Raw genomic sequence first — 7,079 nt, forward strand, 5'->3', positions numbered from 1 at the left:
TCAAGTTGGGCCATTTCCAGCACAAATCCAGGTTTTCTCACCCTCCACCCCCCCACACACAAATTCACTCTCCCAGCAGAGAGTGAATTTGTATGTGGGGGGGTGGAGGGTGGGAAAACCTGGATTTGTGCTGGAAATGGCCCAACTTGATGATCACTTTAGATAAGCTATTACCAGCAGGACAGTGGGGTGGGAGGAGGTATTGTTTCATATTCTCTGTGTGTATATAAAGTCTGCTGCAGTTTCCACTGTATGCATCCGATGAAGTGAGCTGTAGCTCACGAAAGCTCATGCTCAAATAAATTGGTTAGTCTCTAAGGTGCCACAAGTACTCCTTTTCTTTTTGCGAATACAGACTAACACGGCTGTTACTCTGAAACCTTTCTCCAAATATTGATTGCGAGTCTGGGTCCTAGGCAAGGGCCCACGAACATCAATAGCAATGTGCTCCAATGGTGCCCCCACAAGAGCATCGCTGAGGACAAGGCTAGGGCAAGGGTTGGAATAGGGCTGGGAGCAAGGCAGACACAGGAGAGATTCCAGCTATAAGCGAGTGCATTGACCAGTGACAGGCCAAATGCTAATTCTGGACTTAAGAGCAGTCCTGGCAACGCTGCTCAGCCAGTGAGGTGATCTGGTCAATTAGGAGCTTCAACTGCAGTTAGCTCGGTCATCTCTGGCCCAGCTGCAGGCCCTAATTCCTAACAGTCCCCCTCTCCTCCTAACCTTTGAGGGTGCGTCCTGGAGGCCCTGGGGCCTGGTTTCTTATTCACACTATTTAGCAGTCAGTGCAAGCAATGGTCAACTATGGCTGGGCAGCTTATTGCTAGGCAGAAAGAAGTCTCCCGTGTGAGACATGTGGTGGCACGGCCAGCCTGCTAACTAGCAACAGGTACCATGAACAGCTGCCTGCATCTGTGCTTGCACTGCCAAAGCTCAGCAATGGGTCATTGTCGTGGCAAATATGAGTTGTCTGTTAATTCTGATGGATTTTTCCAAGCCTTTGTCTATAACAAGAATTAATTGATGGTGTTTATTTTGTGATTCAGAGTATCTGGATTGTAGTAAAGTATTTGTCACATTGGGTCGAATTCATCCCTTGTATAAATCCATTGAAGCCAGCTGAGTTTCATCAGGGATGAATTTGGCGTGGGATCTCAGGAAATCCTGCTTGCAGAAGTCATTCAAACTGGCTTTCATATGAGAAGTTTCATGTGGACTGAAAATTGGCTGGGGGATTGTAAACAAGTATAGTGATTTACTACAATGAATCAAGCTGGAAGGAGGTGTCTAGTGAGGTGCCAAAGAGACTGATGTTATTTTACAACTTTATTAATGATCTGGAAGAGGAGTTTAAAAGTGTGTGAAATAAATTTTGCAAATGATGCTAAGTGACTAGGAGAAATAACGAAATAGACTAACAGAGGTTAGAAATATGGCAGACAAAATGAAATAGCTGTGACACTGACTCTTGCCAAGACTGCAGGCGTTAGCTAAGAACGGACGAAGTCATAGTTAGAGACCAGACTAGTTCACCTGTATGTTAGTTTTGCTCAAAATAGGTATGAGTCCCATAAGAATATATTTAGTGTTTAGACTCTATGAAATGCTTGTGAGTGGTTGTATGCATTAATCTCACTTGTAATGTCTGTGTTCCAGGCTTAAGAAAATATGTAAGTTTTGGTTTATAACTTTGAAAATGTTTCCTCTGAAGTAGTGAACTCAGGCACAGGAATCATCCTTCCCACCCACCCACCCATCCATCCAGAAAGATGATCAAAATCAGATGGGCCATCCAGGAGCATCAAAACACAAAGGATTGGTTAATGGCCCTATCTCACCTTGAAAATGCTACCTGCAAGGAAGCTTGTCATGTGAACTTGGAAGCTGAATGAAGGAAATAAAGTCAAAGGAAAAATTTCCATCTCTCTCTTTGCTGTTTGAACTCTGACTGGGCCAGAGACTCTAAACTGAGGCAGAAGATCCCCAGAGATTACCCTGGGATCTGCTCTGAAAGACACTTTAAATTGACAGGTCAACTACAACTCTGTCACTCTTAGCCTCTTGTTTAATCCACCACATGGTCGTCTGCCCTCATGTTGGCCATTGTGGATAAGTTTACCGGATAAGGGATTTACGATAAAAGACATGTGGCAGGCTTCATGGTCCACAGAGAAAGTGCCAAATAATTATCTTGTTTCAGACTCCACTCAGCATCAACCTGGATTTGATTTACTGCAAAGGCAATGGAGCCTTCTGAAAAGGTTTTGTACCAGAGATGGAATTTGTGCTGCAGTGGAATTTCAGTGGCGTTTTAGAGACAGTCAATGTGGACAGTCATAAACCATGACACACATTTGTTGAGGACTCCAAAATGACTCAACTTCCTGGAGGTCTTTGAGCCTGGAACATCATTACGAACACTGTGGCTTGGCTTGACCGGATTGCATATGCCAAATAATAAAACTGCTGCTCAGGAAAGTGTCCCTCTCCTGACCCTCCCTCCCTTTGAAAGCTGGGTCTTTACTTATATGTTCCAGCTGGGAATCAGCCAATCATTAGCTGCTGCTTAGCTGGATCAGCTGATTCTGAACTCCTGCCTGTTAGGCTTCTCCTGAGGCCAGGGTTTGACAAACACAATCGGCCATGGCGGAAGCTTATCCCCACCTGATGGACTTTCCTGTGGACGTTTTAGCCAGAATATGGATAATGGCCCCTGCTATGATTCATTGAAGCATGCAAGGGCATGTGACCAGCTCATGTGATGCTGAACTCCATTTTGTGCCTGTACTTTTACACTGACTGTACTGAGAGCAGACCCACCATATGGCAGAAAGTATAAAAGGCCCTGGAAACATCTCCATTTTGCCTCTTTCCTGCTCTGATCTCTGGACTATGGACTTATACTAATGGGAACATTCTAACCAAGGGACTGAGGACCTTCCAGTCTTTTGGAAGTAGCCAGAGACTTAACAAGCCAGCAGTTTATTCCATCACTACTAAAAACCTGATCCAAGAACTTTGCAATTATTGTATGTATTTGATTCCTTTGACCATTTTAACTCTCACCTCTTTCTTTTCGCTTATAAATAAACCTTTAGATATTAGATGCTAAAGGATTGGCAACAGCATGATTATTGGGTAAGATCTGAGTTATATATTGTCTTGGGTATGTGGCTGGTCCTTTGGGATCAGTGGAACCCTTTGTTTGATGAAGTTGGTTTTAAATAACCACTCATCATTAAGTCTTGTGTCTGGGTGTTGAAACAAGGACTGAGATACCTAAGGAGACTGCATTTCTGACTTCTTGTCAGTCAGTGTGGTGAGATGTTGCTGGTTTGGTATATTTTATGGGAAAATAACCACCAATTTTGGGGTGTGTTTGCCCTATTTCTTAGCAGTTTGTCCTGAATCTGATATTCTCAGTTGTGACCCACTGAGGCATGGTGACTAAAGTGACTGCAAGCAATATGCCAGTTTCACAACTGGGCCCTTGCCTCCCCAGTGCCTTGCTTGTGGAGAATGGGGATGTGCCTGATTTGGGTATTAGTTGTGCACAAAAACCTCTTGCCAGAATTTGAAATTGTTAAGTGGATATTTCTTTTAAAAAGCCTCGTGTAATTGCATGACGCACGTCAATGCATTAGTCTTTTTTGTTCAAAAAAAGACACACAGACAATTCAGGAAAATAGTAATACATAATAAATGATAATATGTGAGTGCAGAACTCCTTTTCACTTGGCTGAAAGAGTTGATGGAAGCTGTGCATTGAATACCAGTGGCTTTATGCTGACTCTCTTTCATCAGCTGAGGGTAAGATAGCTTTTGACTTGGTGAATTAGTCTAGAGACCATAGAAGCATAGAATATCAGGGTTGAAAGGGACCTCAGGAGGTCATCCAGTCCAACCCCCTGCTCAAAGCAGGACCAATCCCCAATTAAATCATCCCAGCCAGGGCTTTGTCAAGCCTGACCTTAAAAACTTCTAAGGAAGGAGATTCTACCACCTCCCTAGGTAACGCATTCCAGTGTTTCACCACCCTCCTAGTGAAAAAGTTTTTCCTAATATCCAACCTAAACCTCCCCCACTGCAACTTGAGACCATTTCTCCTTGTCCTGTCCTCTTCTACCACTGAGAATAGTCTAGAACCATCCTCTCTGGAACTACCTCTCAGGTAGTTGAAAGCAGCTATCAAATCCCCCCTCATTCTTCTCTTCTGCAGACTAAACAATCCCAGTTTCCTCAGCCTCTCCTTATAAGTCATGTGTTCCAGACCCCTAATCATTTTTGTTGCTCTTCGCTGGACTCGCTCCAATTTATCCACATCCTTCTTGTAGTGTGGGGCCCAAAATTGGACACAGTACTCCAGATGAGGCCTCACCAATGTCGAATAGAGGGGAACGATCATGTCCCTCGATCTGCTCGCTATGCCCCTACTTATACATCCCAAAATGCCATTGGCCTTCTTGGCAACAAGGGCACACTGCTGACTCATATCCAGCTTCTCGTCCACTGTCACCCCTAGGTCCTTTTCCGCAGAACTGCTGCCTAGCCATTCGGTCCCTAGTCTGTAGCTGTGCATTGGGTTCTTCCGTCCTAAGTGCAGGACCCTGCACTTATCCTTATTGAACCTCATCAGATTTCTTTTGGCCCAATCCTCCAATTTGTCTAGGTCCCTCTCTATCCTATCCCTGCCCTCCAGCGTATCTACCACTCCTCCTAGTTTAGTATCATCCGCAAATTTGCTGAGAGTGCAATCCACACCATCCTCCAGATCATTTATGAAGATATTGAACAAAACCGGCCCCAGGACTGACCCCTGGGGCACTCCACTTGACACCGGCTGCCAACTAGACATGGAGCCATTGATCACTACCCGTTGAGCCCGACAATCTAGCCAACTTTCTACCCACCTTATAGTGCATTCATCCAGCCCGTACTTCTTTAACTTGCTGACAAGAATACTGTGGGAGACCGTGTCAAAAGCTTTGCTAAAGTCAAGAAACAATACATCCACTGCTTTCCCTTCATCCACAGAACCAGTAATCTCATCATAGAAGGCGATTAGATTAGTCAGGCATGACCTTCCCTTGATGAATCCATGCTGACTGTTCCTGATCACTTTCCTCTCATGTAAGTGCTTCAGGATTGATTCTTTGAGGACCTGCTCCATGATTTTTCCGGGGACTGAGGTGAGGCTGACTGGCATGTAGTTCCCAGGATCCTCCTTCTTCCCTTTTTTAAAGATTGGCACTACATTAGTCTTTTTCCAGTCATTTGGGAGTTCCCCCGTTCGCCACGAGTTTTCAGAGATAATGGCCAATGGCTCTGCAATCACAGCCGCCAATGCCTTTAGCACTCTCGGATGCAACTCGTCTGGCCCCATGAACTTGTGCACGTCCAGCTTTTCTAAATAGTCCCTAACCACCTCTTTCTCCACAGAGGGCTCGCCATCTACTCCCCATGTTGTGATGCCCAGCGCAGCAGTCTGGGAGCTGACCTTGTTAGTGAAGACAGAGGCAAAAAAAGCATTGAGTACATTAGCTTTTTCCACATCCTCTGTCACTAGGTTGCCTCCCTCATTCAGTAAGGGGCCCACACTTTCCTTGGCTTTCTTCTTGTTGGCAACATACCTGAAGAAACCCTTCTTGTTACTCTTGACATCTCTTGCTAGCTGCAGCTCCAGGTGCGATTTGGCTCTCCTGATTTCATTCCTACATGCCCGAGCAATATTTTTATACTCTTCCCTGGTCATATGTCCAACCTTCCACTTCTTGTAAGCTTCTTTTTTATGTTTAAGATCTGCTAGGATTTCACCGTTAAGCCAAGCTGGTCGCCTGCCATATTTACTATTCTTTCGACTCATCGGGATGGTTTGTCCCTGTAAACTCAACAGGGATTCCTTGAAATACAGCCAGCTCTCCTGGACTCCTTTCCCCTTCATGTTAGTCCCCCAGGGGATCCTAGCCATCCATTCCCTGAGGGAGTCGAAGTCTGCTTTCCTGAAGTCCAGGGTCCGTATCCTGCTGCTTACCTTTCTTCCCTGTGTCAGGATCCTGAACTCAACCAACTCATGGTCACTGCCTCCCAGATTCCCATCCACTTTTGCTTCCCCCACTAATTCTTCCCGGTTTGTGAGCAGCAGGTCAAGAAAAGCTCCCCCCCAGTTGGCTCCTCTAGCACTTGCACCAGGAAATTGTCCCCTACGCTTTCCAGAAACTTCCTGAATTGTCTATGCACCGCTGTATTGCTCTCCCAGCAGATATCAGGAAAATTAAAGTCACCCATGAGAACCAGGGCGTGTGATCTAGTAGCTTCTGCGACCTGCCGGAAGAAAGCCTCATCCACCTCATCCCCCTGGTCCGGTGGTCTATAGCAGACTCCCACCACTACATCACTCTTATTGCTCACACTTCTAAACTTAATCCAGAGACACTCAGGTTTTTCTGCAGTTTCGTAATGGAGCTCTGAGCAGTCATATTGCTCCCTTACATACAGTGCTACTCCCCCACCTTTTCTGCCCTGCCTGTCCTTCCTGAACAGTTTATAACCATCCATGACAGTACTCCAGTCATGTGAGTTATCCCACCAAGTCTCTCTTATTCCAATCACGTCATAATTCCTTGACATCACCAGGACCTCCAGTTCACCCTGTTTGTTTCCAAGGCTTTGTGCATTCGTATATAAGCACTTGAGATAACCTGCTGATCGCCCCTCATTCTCAGTATGAGGCAGGAGCCCTCCCCTCACAGACGTTCCTGCCTGTGCTTCCTCCCGGTATCCCGCTTTCCCGCTTACCTCAGGGCTTTGGTCTCCTTCCCCCCGGTGAACCTAGTTTAAAGCCCTCCTCACTAGGTTAGCCAGCCTGCTCGCAAAGATCAGCCTGCTCTTCCCTCTGTTCGTAAGATGGAGCCCGTCTCTGCCCAGCACTCCTCCTTCATGGAACACCATCCCATGGTCAAAGAATCCAAAGCCTTCTCTCCGACACCACCTGCGTAGCCATTCGTTGACTTCCACGATTCGACGGTCCCTACCCAGGCCTTTTCCTTCCACGGGGAGGATGGATGAGAACACCACTT

The sequence above is a fragment of the Caretta caretta genome, chromosome 2, assembly GCF_965140235.1.
Source record: "Caretta caretta isolate rCarCar2 chromosome 2, rCarCar1.hap1, whole genome shotgun sequence".
Taxonomy (NCBI): domain Eukaryota; kingdom Metazoa; phylum Chordata; order Testudines; family Cheloniidae; genus Caretta; species Caretta caretta.